Genomic DNA, 18,847 nt, shown 5'->3' with positions numbered 1-18,847 from the left:
TTCACAGAATACAATGAAAAAGCATACAGAGAATATAGCTGATAGCCCCTCTTATAATACCAGCTAAATACTATGGGCTGAACCCTATTTTACCTAGGGATTAATTAGCAAGATTTTAAATTCATACTGGAGAGCCTTTTCCCATTTGAAGGAAAAGGGTAGGGGCCTCACATAAATGAGAATGAGATACTTAAAAAGAATTGTGACAGGTCATTTAAGAACTTAAATTTTAGGGACCATTTTTATTTTTTAGTGACATGCACTGAAATTTATTATCCCTTGCAATATGGATAACCTTCCAGGAAAAGAATATGAAACTGATAAAGGGAAGATAAAGGCTGCTGTCAAAAAAATGCCAGTCTCACACTGATGAACTTTGTACTGCAGAATGTATAAATAAAATTAGAGAGAGAGTGTCAATGTACCTTCATAAGGATGAAAGAAATTTTGAATGATAAATTAGAACTGGAAAGCTGCTTCCATGAGAAAATGAGCAGGTCCTTATTTAAGTCTTACTGGTTTCCCGTTCTTCTCATGTACAGGCACATCCTTAAAAGGTAGGTCACTGTAAGTGCTGAAAACACTATGTCATTGTTACAGAACTATAAATAAATAATACTTAGATTAGCTTCTCAGACATGCTACTTTAATGGCTCCTTAAAGAGCACATATTTTCACTCTTGGTAACAATAATTTGAAATTTTGCTTAATTTGTTTCACCTTAGATTCATGTTTCATGTGAGAACTCTGCTGAAATATTTATATAAAATCAGCTTCATGGAACAATAACTAAGATTTTTTAAAATAAATGCTATGATTTGACATTTTATGAGTGAGCAGCACTTGAAAGTGAGAGCAGTAGAAGTTTATGCCCAGAGTGCTAAGATTGCTTGCATGTCCTGCATATAATTCAGGTTTAAGAATTGATTACTATAGCAAACCACAAAAATCCAATATTTAATTTACTTACAAGGAATAAGTCACAAAAGCTGATACACTCTGAAAGGACATGTGTCTACTGCACTCACAGACCAATCAACATTTTTGTATGGAAATAAGAATATTTATGACAATAGCGAATGAAATCCTCAGAATATCTGACGGTTCAGTTCTCAAACATTTGACTCTTCCTAGTTCTGTGTATTATCTTGCAATCAAAATCAACACACTCTGTGTTTTGTGATGTGTGTTATACATATTCAGATCCACATGGTCATACACTGTAGTTATTCTAAATTGTACATGCAATTCAGCATATATTAGCAATTGTTTTGAATTTTTTTTAATTACTAAACCAGTAATATTTGAAATAATGTACGATTATTTGTATTTACTATAGACTCATGTCCACATCAAATGAGCAAAGGGGATGGAAAGATTTCTGCTTTTCCTTAAAGAAAGACTAAAGGACAGAAGGCAATTGTAAGACTTGCAAGTGCTGGCACAGCAAATAACCCACATTCACCTGGAAAGCGTGCTTTAGTAATGCAGGACTAACAGTCCAGCCAGCCACTTTCTAACTGAAATTTTATGAAAATCAGATTGCACACAGTGCAGTGACACTGGGGCATCAGCAATACTTCAGCCAGCAATTTTTTGTACTTCTGTTAAAGCGGCGTATTTAAGAAGTGTATTTCACTAAGTGTCAAGATTATGAGGACTACTTCAAATCCCCACTGGGTATATTATTTTGTCAGAGTAGATCTGTGAAATAAATCTCATATTGAAATGTTTGACTAGAGAGCCTGCTCAAATACCATGCTCAAAGAAAGCTTTTGGTTTAAAATCTTAGAATCTGATCCTGAAGATGTTCCTTTCATCAGCAGTGATCAATAGTATAAAATTTAAAGAGCAACTCAAGCATTAAAAGGAAATTTGGTGATTTTCCTGAAGTGAGTCTTGCAAATACTTTTAAGCTCTACCTCACTCTCAACCAACACCACTCCTATCTTATTATCTAATTTGGTAGGTCACTCACTTAGGAGCTCCTGGTAGTTTAAGTGAGAATAAACCGAACATTTTAGAAGCTACTGTACTGGTAGCGTCTATCTGATTTAACAAAATATACAAATGTTTCTAACATATTTGTTTCTCATAAGCTAAAAAGTAAACAAATATTAAAGCTTCACACATAGAAGTGTTTTGTTTCATGTTTTTTTTTAAAAAGAAAATCTCTTGTTTGATTCTAACTGAAGTTCAGAGCAGCTGAGTTGATTTTATTAAAGATAAAAAACAACATTCCCAAGACCTTTTAAAAGAGACTGTCTAGACTTTATTTAATAACTGTGAAAATACGGTGTCATAAATTAAATATTTTTGTACCTTTTAAGCAACAAAGTAATCATATAGTATAGTGGCCTCATCTAGGAAGTGGTGATGACATTTTAACTTACATCGGTAAATAACTTGGGTTTGCTTCCTGAAGTGCTGACATATCCTTTCAGCACAACTATGAATGCCTTTAGATTTATTTTTTTAAATTTCATTTATTCTAACAGTTAAGAGGCTATTTCCTTACCAGACAGCAACTGGTTTCACATTTTTCATGTAATCTAATTGCAAACGGGTGCTATGTCTCCCCATCCATGCTCTCTTCACAGGAGACAGAAATATGTTCTTATTCCCAGCTACGAGCATTGACTAGTTCAAGATGTATTTATAATTGCTTAATTTGTCTAGTTCAATCCCTGATCTGTCACTAAAGATACTGACTATTACATTAAGGCAAAATAAAACATTAAAAGCATAAACCTGTAACAGACAAGAACTTGCTTAATGTAAATGACATTGACATGTCAGTTCAGCCTTAGAAAGGTCTTTGGTATGATCCAAGAGTGCAAGGAGCCTCTTGTATCTTAGTAATACTAGATTTTACTGAGGGACAATACAGTCTTTCAAATATTTTTTTTCTCCCGTGCCAAAAAAGTTTTCCTTTCTACTAATTTAGTATTGTAGTTATATTTATTGTAACTGGTTGCAAGTTGCCACTACTTAAGCTATCCTGATGACTTAATTTCATTTATCATAAAAGTTAAATTTGGGATTTTGCAGAATAAACACTGTTTTGTATCATTTACAGTTAGGAAGGACCAAGAGTTACAGAATAAATTTTCCTAGATGTGTTAGATACATGATAGAGTTTTTGTTTTCCTTTTTTTTAAAAAAAAAAAAAAATAGAGGAAGTGAGCTTGTTGGGAAGTTTGTGGGTGTCTTTGGAGTAACAATCATGTTGAAAAAATCTGTGTTACTAGTTGGAAGATTATTTCCTAAGAGAACAGAAGCGTCACATCGCTTGTGTCAAGTGACCTCACAGTTTTCCAGCTAAAAGTATTTAATGGGCTAATCAGATATGTTCTTGGGATACTCCGCAAAACTGAAAGTAAATATTCACTGCTAGATTCGTGCGTGTGTGTATATATATGTATGTGTGTATATTCACTGATAATCTTGCGCGTGTGTGCGTTCTCTAAGACTTAAATTTCATGCAGATTTATCCACAGGATCTCAGGCAATAACTTCCCCCCGTTTATCTGTACTAAAGATTATGTAAAAACATTAAATAATAATAAATATCTCTGCAGCTAAAATACAGGTATAAATGACTTTTTTTTTTTTTTTTTTTTTTTTTAAAAAAAAAAACCAAAAACACGCAGTCTGCTCTGGAAGAGAACATACAGAATCACTATCAGAACTCCAACTTGTTGCTTCAACATAAGTTCCAAGCAATGAGGTGTTCACCAGGACATGAATACCTGGTGTCAACTCAATTAGACATATGACAAACATTTAACAGTGTTATGGAAAACAAGTTTTGACTGCTTTATTCATTTTTTGATTGGCAGAAATAGCTGCACAAGTAACATTTCACTAATGCTTCCATAATGCACCTGAAAATAAAATAAATTGTGCACAGCAATGTTTTAAAATTGGATGAACCCAATCACATAATTCTGGGAACATAATTTCTGGATAGTTGAGAAGATTCTCACTGGATAGGTAGACATAAAAATTTAATACCTTGCAGCACTTGTTTCTGCACAGGAAAAAAAAAAAAAATCACAACCTGCTGTAGCTAAATATGGGATACGTTTGTAATAATACCACTACTATACCATCACTTTAAATGTCAGTATTGATATTCAGCATGATTTCCTATGTATGATGGCTCAAGTCAATTATAATGACAGATAGCATCCTACTGGCTTATCTGATTACCTCTGACCTTTTAACAGCTGCAGAAAGCCAAAACAGCCTGAAAGAAGAACTCATGCATATATGACACAAAGCTGGAATTTCGTATCTGAGCCACAGTCAAGAACACACTGAATGTCAGCAGATTTCTGACAAAGCCTATAGCAAATAATTTCTTGGATGGTTTGGCACCACAACAGCCTGTCATTTATTATAGCTGAGTACTGACAGGAGACATAAACTTGATTAATTTTATATCAATACATGATATAAAAGTCATTACAACACATAGTTCATTTTAAAAACTTGGAATCCACTACCCAAAGTAAACATTCATTTTGATTATTATTTCTTTTATCAGAAGCTTGGTTAGATGATTTAAGGCATCATGGGCTTCACACAGAAACAAAAATCAATATTAAGTGCAATTGTGTATATTCAAAACTAAAGCACATATTTTTTGAACAACAGATTTCTAACCAAATACTCAGGCAAGCCTCTCACTGCTCTGGTGTCCTTGCTCATTCCTCCTCAAAGATAACTAGTCAAGTGTTAATCTGATAACTAGTCAAAATCTTATCTTTGTATTGCTAAAAAACCCCCATAATCACCTAATGCAAATCCTGTTACTTATAGGAATAAACAAACTCGATCTCAAATATTCCCCTCTGTTTTTAACAATACGAGTAAAAAGGTAGAAGTAGAATGAAATAAAGTGTTTTATTTCGTATTTCCCGTGTAATACTATCTTCAGTATCTTAGCACTTGGAAGTCGCAGCAGTATGTTGACATGTATATTTATAACAGACCTTATCGTTACACCATAGCATTATATGACAAGAATCATAGAACATATTCATTTTCTGAGGTAAGGAAGCTTTACAGCCCCAATGCATCCCCATCACCCATGCTCCCAGTCATTGTCCTGCAAAAGCCATCCAAAATGAAGCTGTATCTGCTTCTGATAACAGGCTGGTATTAATTTAAATTATCTTTGTAACCTTAAATTAATTTTCATGGAATTCTTCTTCAAACTGGTAATATAAGTTAGAAACTGTTTTAAATCTTCTCAACTCACCACCAGTAATAGAAGGATAGAATAGCACTTCTACAGTTCCACAATTAACATGAAATCTCAGCCATACTTGAGCAAACACCACAATTGCAATTATCTTTATCCAGACCACAGTTTCACCCTTAGAAATCAGTTATACCATAAGTTACCTCTACTGGGAGTAAATGAAGAGAACAAACAGTACAATACAACTCAGTAGTTATCTTGCTTGACAAATTTTAATGAAAACCAAAAAATAGAACCAACTTATAAAATTTATGAACAACTGGATTTGTAATATCTGTCTAACTGGAAACAATAAACAGAAAATTAAAACATCTAGAGTTTTTGGAGGGAGAATGTTTTTCTCTATACAGGAACTATTGCAAAAGAATTTCAATGCAGACTGTTGCAAACATCATACTAAGAAGGCAGAAACCTTTAGGGCCTGTCAACACTTCTGGCAAATTTAACTATCACAAAAGTAGACAATTTTTTGATGCTATGGAAAAGTTAAGGAAGTGCACAAGGCTTACGTTGAATTTTTGAGTGGGAGACGGAAGAGGGGAAAGGGCAGATGCTGTGCTTCTCCATCATCTGTGATAACGAGCCTCAGTGTGATGGACAGGCACATCTGACATCATCTGTCCAATGTGTACGTCTGTTCTAGGAGAGCAAAGTCAGAGCAAGAAAGTGGGGTTGCCTACAGCTTGAGGCAAAAGACTGTTAAAAGGAGGAAGCCTCAAAAGGTAAGGGGGAAAAAAAAAAAAAAAGGCCTCGCCCTTGGGTTCACAGAGGGCTGTGCAGCACAAGCCAGAAAGCCATTGAGCTGAGTTTGAGCTAAGGTCAAGGGTCTTTCCAAGGACTGGGATAAACCAGGGTTCAAAACCTTTTTACTTATATTTTATCTTACCAATTGACTTCTAGTTGCCCCCAAAATTAATTATGCTAGTTCATACACTAAAATGAAAGCTGTTATTTCTTAGTTGCTTGCTTTAATTTTAAAATGTTTCTGATCTCTTCGGGAGCTCATTTTAAAAAAGGGTCTGCCCAGGTCCTCTTAAAGGTCCCATCACACTCACACATCATGATCTTGCCCTCAGTAGCACCAGCTGCACATTTCCTAGGGCTCTGGCAACCCAAGTGCATTATCATTCCCTTACTTTGAGGACTCTGCCCTGACCTACAATGTTCCCACAGTAAAAATAATGGCACCTGATTCAATGGAACAGGGACCTTCTCTCCAATGAGTTTCAGAAAACTAAATATTTAAGAGATGAAAGAATGCAATTAGGATAGTAATACATATCAAACAATGTTAATAACCTTTATAAGCAGAGAGAATACCCAGTTTATTCAGCTATCATAAAACAAATATTAAACATACTCTGGGAAAAAGACATGTTATTTCAGTTCAGAAAAGTAATTAAAAAGTGAACAGAATGGCTTGGCAGCTGCACAATAATCCCCTCCAATATCTCAAACAGCCCATACCGGTACAAGATGCTCCACCCAGCATTACTAGATAGGAATATTGCTGCAATCATTGGAATGCATCCAATTTACTTGAGGTGTTTCTACTACAGAGGAATCAAAACAGTAATAATAAAAGTTTCAAGTGAAAATTTGAAATATTGCACCTAAAACCAGTGAGAAGAATGTGCCAGAACTGATTACTGTGTTCCTTCAACAAGCAACACAAGAATGTACTGATAGCAATGACCCAATGAAGTCAATACATGTCTGCAAGAGTACAGCAGTCTCTCCTCTGAAATATGCTACAGGAAAGGACTGCTATTTGTAAAGCTCTGTATACATGCCTAAACATCTATTACAACAGAAAAGTCAATTAATGTACAATCCAAACCTTGCTTTGGAGTATTATCAGCATGCAGAATAAAGTCAGCAGCAGTAAGAGCATGCTATTTCCTTGAAGAGTGGAGAAAATGAGGATGGTTTAATCAATACTATGACAATTTAAGTTTTGCTATCCTACTAGTCAACTCAGTAAACATTTATTGTGCGGGAAGGTAATGTATTGGAAACAGGGTAATCAGAGGAGAAAAGATTAGTTAGTGGCTTCCTAGGAAGCCAATCCTATTGCACATTCCAAGAGATGCTTTACAAAAGAAATGCTCCTTGAAGGCTTGGCTATCACAGGTATCTTATACAGCACACTTTGTATGCTTATGTTTACCTCAGAGCTTCAATTTAAAGCCCTCAGGCTTTCAAGAGAAAAGAACCCTTTCCCCTCCATTCTGTATGTGCTTACCCTATCCTCAAGTAAACACCGAACAAGTGGGTGTTTTACCAGTCTTTTACAAAAATGGAAGGTGGAGAGAAGACAGAGCAGATCACAGTGGTATCACAGTGCAGCTGACTGCTTCTGTACTTCAGGCAAGGTGCAGGCAACTGACACGGTCTGATAACTAACTTGCCAGAAAGAGGAAAGCTTTACATTCGCCATGTTGCAGTGCACTTTGTACCAGACAAACCCCACGTACTTAGGAGCCAAACTTCTGTATTAAACAATTTTTATGAAAAATCTGGGATCCAGTCATTTTTTCAGGACAGCTGAAACACTGAGTTGAGCACAAAAGTTTTGAACTGCAATACCAAGGCCTGCCAGCTGCATTTTCGCATCAAAAGCAGAGGAGTGCAAAATGGAGCAAATCCTCAAACTATATGTAAGGTAGGAAACAGAAAATGGGTCCTAAAGTGCCTAAAATAATCTCATCCTCGTTAATAAACTGGTCTTAGCTGCATATAAACTCTCTAAACTTCCACAGAAGATACATTCTCTTGTTCTTTTAAACCAGAAGCCACAAGCTTTGTGAAAAAAATTAAGATTATTTTTCAAATTCAGATGGTGATACTTTACAGTAAGTGGACTTTATTTAATGCTCAATTAAATTTTAATTGCTTGGTGACACTATTCATAATCATCAAACTAGCTAATGTTTATTAATAGCCATTTCTGATAGAGTATAACACCTCTGATCTCTATGTGAATTTGAGAAGACAAAAATAAATTGGATACAGTTGCCATCTGAACAATCACATTAAACACATCTCCCTTGCTTTAATGCTCAGGTAAATATAAGATATTTGATAGTTTAAACCAAATGAAGTACATGTAACATACTGCAGAAATTAGGGTAGTAACATCTCACAGGACTTGAAATCATTGACACAGCATTAGTGGGGCTGCAGACAGCCTCACCTTAGTGGCTGCTATCTCAAGACTTAAGTCATCAGATACACAGGATTTCAGTTCCCCTATAGAAGAACAGAGATCAGTGTTCACTGTACTATTTCTCTTTCAAGCACACCCTTTGAATTTTTTTTTAATCAGATATGTACTTACTCAAATGATTCCTTGCAATATAAATGAAAGTTTGATTTTTACAGAAAGCTAGTTATTTCATCATACTTTTCCCCATTCTTGTTCCTATCCTAAGATGAGTGTAGAGAAATTTAAGAAATAAGGATAATAAAAACTGATAATAGGGGAAAAATATTGGAACTCACTTCAGTGCAAATGCTATAAATCATCAAGCAATTACTACCTCACAGTAACTTCTTAATATTATCAGACACCTTAACATTCCATCTTAAATTAACAAAGTTATTCTGACAGCCAGACATTTTAACGCTCACCTCACTATCAGCAGTATTTCCTCATACATTTCTCTCACAGCAAACCCAAATCCTCCAAAATAACTTCTTTCCTTGCTGTCCTCCGGGCATTAGGTTTTCACAGCAGCTGCTTCTAATTGGTAGTTTGACGCTAACTGAGGGGAAGTAATTAAGCCCTTCATCATTCCCTCTTGACCTCCTGCCTTGTAGGTCATGTATTTCCCACTATGGAGATCAGGCACTACTAGAAAACCAGAAAATAGTGTATAAACATTTGAAACATGGATTTAGTATGTGGACATAATCAACATAGAAAACTCAGGCTACTGCCACACAGAACAAGTTTAACTCTAGGCAATAAGAGTGGGTTGGTTTTTTTTTTTTCACTTTTTCATTTTGGTCAGGGGGACTGACGTGTTGACCTTCCTGCCTTCTACTATCAGAACCTTACAGAAAGCTAATTGTGGCTTTGAGCAATTCAGTTCCTCCAGGAGTTTATATATTTATACCGGATAGCTATGAGAGGAGGTCATGAATTGTTCTCTGGAGGAAAAACCATAGAACTCAACAGAGCAGCAAGAGGAAACCCTAAGGAAAGTCTTTTTCTGTCACCATTTTTTCACGTTTCACAAACATCAGCTGCTCTATTCATTCTAATGCATAACTTTGTCAGGAGCAGGTTGGTTTTGGCGTTTTTTTCCATTCCTATTTCACCACCTAGATGTGCAACAAGTCTAATACTTAGTTATACAGAAGTCTGCTTTCTGATTGTGCTCTCCTCTGACTCTACCACATTTAGTAAGAGGGTCCCTATAGAGACCACTGCATGCAGCTGTCTGAAGTGACACAAGCATGTGATTTCTTATTCTGATGCCCTAAACAGTGAGTACTGCTTGTATCACCTTTAGCCAATTCACATGGGGGTCTCCAAGTGCAGATTAACAGGACTAAAACAATGCAGGGCAAGAACATAGAAGTCAGATGGCTGTAAAAGAATCTGTTTGGCAGCTGAAAGGGGAAAGTCCATGCCTCTGCCCACAGCACATACGTGTTTTAATGCATAAACAGTTACCGTGATTGTACTTTTCATCCCTATGGTATGGTACAACAGCAGCCTAGAGCATTATAATAAGGATAAATTTCCTGTTAGAATCCTTTTCTACGTCCTTTTCTGAGGCATGTTTTCTCTGGTCCTTCTAGTAATTAAAATAATCCTTCTCATGTTCTACTGTAAGCAACCTTTCTTCAGTTTTAATTACTGGCTTTATATCACTTCCAAAATGCAGAATTATTTTTTATGTAATAAATCAATTATTTCATAAAATTCACATCTAACTCAGTAAATAATCTTCAAACTTTTCTAAAATTTATTTGGTAAAGTTTACTTATGAAATCATAGTCTTATCTCTTTTTGCCGTACATACTGTGAACACTTAATTTTATACATTTGAGCAATCTCACTTGTATAAAGTATACTTCTTATGCATTATTTATACCACCATGTAGATGTCAACATGAAATTATCATCCAAATGTTCATTCCGAAATGTAATGTCTTAATTGTTTAGTATGTGCTAATTATCTTAAAATTGCCTCTTTAATAATTAAAAAATTTTAAAAACTTATTTTTTTCCCATCCTTGGCATGCAAAAAATCATGGCCTTGAACATAGCATGCTAGTCAGGAGACTGGACTCTGTGTCATGAGGAATTAGAGAGTCACCATCCTCTTGGATGCAAACACAGGTAAGAGCTCTGAAAGGTGCACCGGACTGGAGATGCAGAGGAAAGCACAGGACCAAACAATTCACCAGAAGCCTACCTGCTGTGCTGACTAGACATATCTTAAGTAGTTGTTGCATTAGCTTGATTAAAACACACAAGTTGCAAAGGGAATGGAAATGCCTGAGTCCTTGTTTTCAGCTGACTTGACTGGGAGTTACCTCCATGCCCCTGGAGTACCTTAATACCTTGGAGGCTTTAATACCTAAGATACTGTCACGCAAACTCAACAGCACGTAACACAGTTCCCAGCTATATTTAATTAGTAAAGCAAGTATATATTTTTTTTTTTTTTCCATTCTGTTAATACATTATGATTGAATACTTGTCAACCTACAACACATTTCCAAGAGTGACTAAAGGTTACTGTAACAGAACAGCAAGTTATATGGTAGTCTTCCATAGAGCTTGTTAACATTATCAGAATTACTGGTGAACAGGAAAAGTTATCCCTTGGGTATAGGATAAAGGAGTGTAAAATGCTATTACCTTCCTTTTGGTAGCTCTTTCAATAAAGCTGTTTTTAAATAAAGTCAAGAAAATGACACAGCTCTTTTCAGTTTTCATGTGAAGTAATTACAGCTCTACATCCTTTACTTTCATGTAATTTTAAATGAAAATTAAGCAGTATTAAATATTGATTGCTTTTCTCTATCATTAGACTTGATAAACTAAACATCTATACTGTCCACAATAGCATGTTTTTATTCAGAAAGATGCTATCAGTATCATCAGGTATTACAAGGGCTATTTTATATACAGTTTATGAAAATTGTAAATACCAGATTATTTTCCAATCCAGCATCTTTCGGTAACTTTTTAGAATGAAATAACAGTTTATTCTTTTTAAAAATTAAGAATTGAGTCTGTAGGTGGCACTGTTTCTCTTCAGGAGAAAAGAAAATCACTCACAATGAGATCGAGAGTCCAATACATCCCAGTGAAATTGCTGAATTTGTGCACGGAACACAGCTCCTAAGGAACGTAATTAAACTAAACATATGTATGTTATACACTCTAAATCTACTAATACAGTCTCTCTATATAGTATAGGATATGCCATACCATTTCCAATTGGACTGCAAGTAATCTAAGAATTTGAAGATCAAGGATCTTCAACAGATTTACACAGATTAATGTTTAATAAATTAATGACTTTAACAAGCTTAAGTGACAAAAAGTAGTTTAAAAAATAAAAGACAGTGTAGAAATCGGCAAACAATACCTAACTAAATCCCACACGATGGTTCATGCAGGTAGCTTGATTTAGGGTACGCCATATAGTTTAGCATATTTCTATTGTCTTGGCATGTCATTCCAGTATGCATTCATCCTTACCTCAGACCAGCTTTTGTATAGTAAAGGTAATTGGAAGTTTAATAGCATTTTTTGACTCTCATAAAGCAGAACTGTAGGTGTAACAAAGCATCTAATAAGGGGATTCTGATGTATTTAGTGTTGGTACTGGAAAGTGCCTATCAGAAATATATGTCTAGATTTCTGCTTGGTGACAACACAAGTGAAGTCCAAGTGATCAGCCTTAATCTTGAAACTGCTATGCATCTGAAACTGCAGAACTGTGCGTTAATTTGCTGTTTTACAGCATGTAAATAGGACAGAATAACCTTTTTACTGAGGAACAGATAATCTTAAACTATTGCTACTTATAAAGACTTTCTAGGTCTTCACAAGAACAAAAAACATTAAAAAAGACACACTTCTAACAACAGACGTGCTAATTACACTGTAGTCCAATAAAATATGAAGGACATAGGTGAAATATGCTCACCTTTATTTTGTCACTGCTCTGTGATAGCACTGGACACTTGAGACCGAGTTATCACAAGCCTTCCCATTCCAGGAAACAGCAGCCTCAAACTCCCAAACTTTGACACTCCTCATGTTCTTGGTCTGAAATTTAAATCATAGTCTTAGTCACAACTAGCATTTTGAAACAGCAATAGAGACCTCTTCAGAAAAATACTATTTATAAACATACTGTAATTTCATAGAATCGTAGAGTCATGGAATGGAAGGGACCTTAAAGACCATCTAGTTCCAACCCCCCTGCCATGGGCAGGGCCACCTTCCACTAGCCCAGGTTGCCCAAAGCCCCGTCCAACCTCGCTTTGAACCCTGCCAGGGAGGGGGCAGCCACAGCTTCTCTGGGCAACCTGTGCCAGGGCCTCAGCACCCTCACAATGAATAATTTCCTCCTTTTATCTAAATCTCCCATCTTTGAGTTTAAAACCGTTACCCCTTGTCCTATCACTACACCCCCGATCAGAGCCCCTCCCCACTTTCCTGTAGCCCCTTCAAGTACTGGGAGGCGGCTCTAAGCTCTCCCTGGAGCCTTCTCTTCTCCAGACTGAACACCCCCAACTCTCTCACAGGGGAGGTGCTCCAGCCCCCCAATCATCTTCGGGCCTCCTCTGGACCTGCCTGAGCAGGTTCACGTCCTTCTTATGTTGGGAAGCCCAGAGCTGAACGCATTATTCATTAAATGATTAAACACAATCTACTGCATATAAAAATCCGAACAATATGTATGGGGTCCTAAAAAACATTTCTGAGAAATCAGGAAACCTTCGTTTCAATGCTACATGTAAAAAGATTTATTGGCATGCATATATCATACTCAGAAGCACGTGGTTCCATGAGATGGGACTTACAAATCTGGAGATGATATGGCAGGTCATTAGACATGGGAGGCAAAAGGTGCTATCAACCAGTAGAATTAATATTTATTTACTTCAAAAGCAGTCAAAATCTCACCCACATTTTAAAACAAATAATATTTACATAATTTTTTTTTACTTCTCTTTATTATAAAAGATGTCACATAAATGTGCCTGTATTGTAAAAGTCCATTTCTTATAAGAATTCTGTATTACAAGAATTATATCTTCATTATGTGGAAGAGCTCAACACTTTTTATAACCTATCACTAAAACCTTACAGCATCTATATGAGTAATAAATTCACTACATTTTGTAATTTTGAAAATAGATAGGGCAATTTCTCTACCATCAGGTACTGGACAAGCTAAGTCCTAGGAGATTTAATCTTCATTCCCATTCTCTGGCAACAAGACCTCAGAACATAAATAACCATTTCTATATATAAATACAAATATTTTTGCTTTAAGTTTTCCTCTCCATCATTCTTCTGTTCCTTTCTCAAGGTGTTTATATGTGGTTTACATGAAAGAAAACAGGTTTCTGCGTATTGAAATAGAGACTGACTGTGGATTTGTATAACTTAAGCAGTTCAAACTTCAGGCAGAAACCTAAATATGTATTTTTAAATTATCCAAAAGAAAACCATGTTCTTCTTGATGTCACAAAAGCATCACTCAGCAAATGCAAAATTAGATAAATAGAAACAGCAGCAGCAGCAGAAAAGGAGTGTTAGCCTCTGGGGAAATTAAAGGAATCGTGCTATTCTCTAGCTGCACAAATCCTCATTAAAGACACTGAAAAATGTGTTTAAGGACATGTCTCAGTCTGCTACTTTTTCAATGTCTATCTCTTGCCTGCTGCTGTTGTTTTTCTAGAGGCCCCAGTGAAAAGTATCCTACAGTTTACAATGCTTTGGGGCCATTTCCTCCCTGGTTCCACTCCTGAGTGAGTAATTCTGTTTCAATAGCTGCTGTGAATAAGATTCCATTTTTACACATTTCATTTCCCTGGTTTTGTGAGTAACCACCAAAGAAAAGGAGAGAAGAGTAACAAAGGTAGGAGAATGGGAACCTTCACTCTCATTGTTCAGTAAGGACACAGAGAGGGGCTGAAGGGGCACGGAAAAAAACAGAAACAAGCCCCAGCCATTCCAGCAAGAACCTCCTGTTAAATCATTTCCATCTTGTTACAGTTCCATGATACAACCTTTTTTGCAATTAGTAAATTTGCAAAGGATCTTTCCCCAAATCTCTCGTGCTATACTGAGACTCTAGTGCGTTGCACAAACCCTTCATCTGATCTAGGCCTGAAGGAGCTGATCAGACAGCCAACACTGCTTCACTCACCAGTTCACAGGCAGGCTCCTTTCTGCAGCCTTCCTGGGCCTAGACAGTGGCAACTCTGTCCCTCTGTACTTACTGGGCAATCTGCTAACCCCACACCTGTAAGATAAAGCGAAAACAAAGATTATTTTGTCTACACAAACACAACAGGTAAATATTTTGTATAGACAGAATCAAACCTTCATGTAACAAAGAAATCAGTTTCAAATTAAAAAAAAAGGAAAGAAAAAGCATTTCAATACTACTGTGCTTTCATCAAGTAGGAAAGGTTTCAAACTTTCTTAACAGCTGTTTTAGTTTTGTTTCTTGGTGCAGTTTATTGAGTGAATGCGTTCTGAGAGCTTTAAATTGAGATTTATTTGTCCTTTTACTAATCATGAATCAACCTTCTTTTAGATCAATTAACTAAATCACTTTGGAGGCAGCTCAATGTATTCTTTATGGATGAAAACCTTTGTTCTTTATAGCCCATAATATCTCTCCACCCCAGTAAATACAATTAATAACCTTCTTGTTCACTAGTGTTTGTAACTTTCAGTGTTTCACAGCAATTCATTTCTTATGACTTGCTAACAAAAATAGATTTGAGTAAAACATCAATATTAATATCTGCTTACTTTCTCCCTTCTGTTCTTTCAAAAGTACTTAGTTTTCACAAAGAACTTTATAATGGTATTACTCATGTCACTATAAAACCTCAATGATTTTTTTTAAAAAAACTCTTTACAATTTAAAATACTGCTGCAGTACGAGTGGTTCTTTTTTCACATGTAGCATACATAAAACCAAAATAAATTTCAAGTTTCCACTCTGAAATTCCCAACTAGAAAACCTATTTAATTACAGTATTTATTAGCACAGGAAAGTATCTGGTCCTAATTTCTTCCGCAGTTTCAGCAGGACAGGGCCTTTGATAGATTACATTTCCTGTAATAGTACCTATATCCTTCCTTTCGTTAAAAATCATCCTGAGATGATAATTATTCTAGCTGAGGGCCAGGCATTCAATAGCAGCTGAGACAAACCACGGCCTGCCAAGAATCGGACTGCTTTGCTCAGAGCGCATTTGAGTCAATTTATGTATAATGAAACAGGCCAAGGGCTCTCTGGCCACCTCAGAATGGGATCCAGCAGCCCCACGATCCGTGCTGTCGTGTTAGCTCCGTTTTGAACTTGTACCCGAGCCCAAATCCCTCACCGCACATACTGTGTGGATTTGTACTTGGGTTTGGCGCTGGGAGGGAGCCAGCCCGCCCTGGCGAGGAAGCTGTTCATGAGGGGGCTCGGTGTCCTGCCCCGCCGGCCCACCTGCCTGACGGATAACTGTAGGCCGTGCCTCCCAAAACGCAGCATCTGTCCTTTCCTCCGGGCCCTGAGTGACCCGAGTGACCTGCCCCACGCCATTCCCAGCACTTCTGTACGATACTGGGCGCAGCCGAGCCCCTGTCCTGCCGAGGGGAGCCTCGCTGGCCCCAGCCGCTCTGGCAGCTGCGCGGAGGGGCCCGTGCCTTGGCGGCGTCACACAGAGCCGGGTCCTGCAGCTCTGCCAGGCCCAGTGGCCGCCGTGTGTACAGGCAGCACGGCAGGCAGGGGGCCGAGGCCTGAGTTTCTTAGTTTATCACGGCTCTCGGCCTTTTTTTTTTTTTTTTTTTAGGCTCGGTTTGCAGCATGTCAGAAATGAAGCCGCTGTCAGTTGAAGATAGAGGCACATTTCTCAGCGACAGACACTCCAGAAAGCCGCACTCACCCTCTAACACCTTCAGCAAAACAGCAGGCAGCAGGTGCTGACGCTGTCAGGGACATGTGTGAGGTCTGCACCTGATGTGAGGGTTGTATCGGGTCCAGGGGGGCGGTTTGGAGGGGTGGGGGGGCTGCAGGCTGCCTCCCGCCAAGGCTTTGAGGGGAGGTCGGGGCTGCCCCGCGCGGGTCAGCGCCGGCTCCAGCCCTGTTGGGATTCTAGAGGGCTTTCTGCGAGAGAATGGCCATGTCAGCAATCCTGCGTGAGAACGAGACTGATAAGAGCCTCAGCCGAGCAAGAATGCGATAAGGATGTGACCCTGAGTGAGGGGGGAGAAACTCGACGAGACAAACAACCCCCGGCAGGGGTTGGGACGGAAGAGGCAGTTCCCCAAGGCAGAAGCCTGGCATGGCTGATGTGGCACCTTTTATCCAGTCATAAGAAGGTTTAAAGCGCGGGCTAAGTTACCTGTCCAGTCTTGAGGACTTGTACTGCATGTTACTCCCGTGTGCGGGAGAACATTATAAAAGGGCTGAATTAGTTGTAATAAAGGGGCATTCCCTGATCACATTGGTCCTGTGCGTGCTCGGCTCTCCCGCACAGCCCGCTCTGCCAGGGCGGCCCCGCGCCCAGGCCGGCCTGCAGCAGTGAGGCTGGTGCCGCCTGGGAAAATGCATTTGAGGAAGGACAAAACGCTGCCTGTCAGCGAGGTGTGAGGGGAAAAGTGTGACAAACGGCCCTGGGAACAGCAAAGCCAGAGGAGAAGGAGGTGCTCCGGGCCTGGAGCAGAGGTTGCCCTGCAGGCCATGAGGCTGCCGAGGAGCAGATGTTTCCCTGCATGGAGGGGACTTTTTTTTTTCCTGTGATAGTCATTGGTAAGTGATCTCCTTGGATTTATCTTTACCCACAAGCTTTTTCATGGTATTTTCTCCCTCTGTGCTGGTGAGCAGTGGGAAAGCAGCTGGGTGGGCATCTGGCAGCTGGACAAGGACAACTCACCACAAAGAATATAAAATTCACAATATACTTGTTCTATCATGAAGGATGATCAGGAGACTAAGAGAGTATATGGTGCAAAAGGCTCTCTGCCTTGACATGACCAAGGCCTGCAGGCTGGAGTGACAGTGGTACCCTCTATACCATCATCAAACGGGGGTGATGGAGCATCTCTCCCTGGTACAGGTGCCATTTTCACCAGTGCAGATGCCTCCCAGATATCCTTCATTCATCAGGACAGCACACTTGTGCAGTAAACCTCCTGTGGATCCAGAACAGCCAATGTATTTGGATTTTTTTCTATAATCTCATTGTAGAGCGATTGGCTGACTATGGTAGACTATGTGACAGCTAGCAAGTCCAATTTATTTCATTCCTGCCAAAATGCTGTGCAAATGTGGTTTGGTCTGTCAGCTGTCACAAGTGAAGGACTAGAAAAATAAGGTAGATCCAGAAACAGAAAAACTGCTCCCTTTAAAATATTGCTAAGATTATTTTGCCAGGCTAAGTGTTCATAGTCATTACTCCACATCACCATCACTGCCTGAATTCTTCCTTCATTTGAAGTTAAATGCCTTTCCTATGATCCTTACTAAGGTTGCACTGAAAACTGAAGTGAATGTGGACGGTTATTTTATTGATTTTTATTTTAGGAATAAAACTAATGTTTCCTTACCAAATAACCACATTCTGAGGGCTCAACAATATTTTTTTTTCTTAAAAATCTTACAGGTTGAAAATAGTTATGATTCTCATTCTCCATTCTACTAGTGAAATCAAAACAGAATATGTTTGTTTCACAAAATTTTATGACTTTTTAGATTTAAAACCAAAATTATTCAACAAAATAGATGTATAACACGTTTTATTTCTTATGACAAAACAACCTGCTAAAAATATCAGCACACATTAGACAGCAATACTCAAAGATACTGGTTGGGTTCAACACAAAATTGCCTGCATATTCCTGGGAAGAACAGACAACAGAACTACCTATGGATAATCTAACTGCATGTTAAAACTGCTGTGAATTACAATCTGAATGAAGAAGTAGTTGAGAGGTTTTTCCTGCTTCTTCTTCTTAACGATAATAATAATAATGATGATGATGATAACAATAATAATAATGGGTAGCACTGGAAAATCAGCCCAGCATGGAAGTCTCCCTATTGGCTCCATTGAGACATCTGCATGAATAAAGAATTGTACTTTTTTCAGATATTCTTGTCGTCTCCCTTTCCCAAAGCTATAGGGCCCTGGAGATTACTAACTTTTCCAGTTAATTAACCTAATTCATCATGCAATTTTAATGTCAAATGCTATACTATTCTTAACTCCCATTTCAAAGACTCATCCAGGAATATATTCATTTTCTCATTTAACTTGTGTATTTCACTGTTTTACTATTTCTTGATATTCTTAGGA

This window comes from Athene cunicularia, assembly GCF_003259725.1.
Source record: "Athene cunicularia isolate RWA chromosome 4 unlocalized genomic scaffold, athCun1 chr4_part3, whole genome shotgun sequence".
In the NCBI taxonomy this organism is placed as follows: domain Eukaryota; kingdom Metazoa; phylum Chordata; class Aves; order Strigiformes; family Strigidae; genus Athene; species Athene cunicularia.
The sequence above is the reverse complement of the archived record's forward strand: the minus strand, read 5'-3'. Positions refer to the sequence as shown.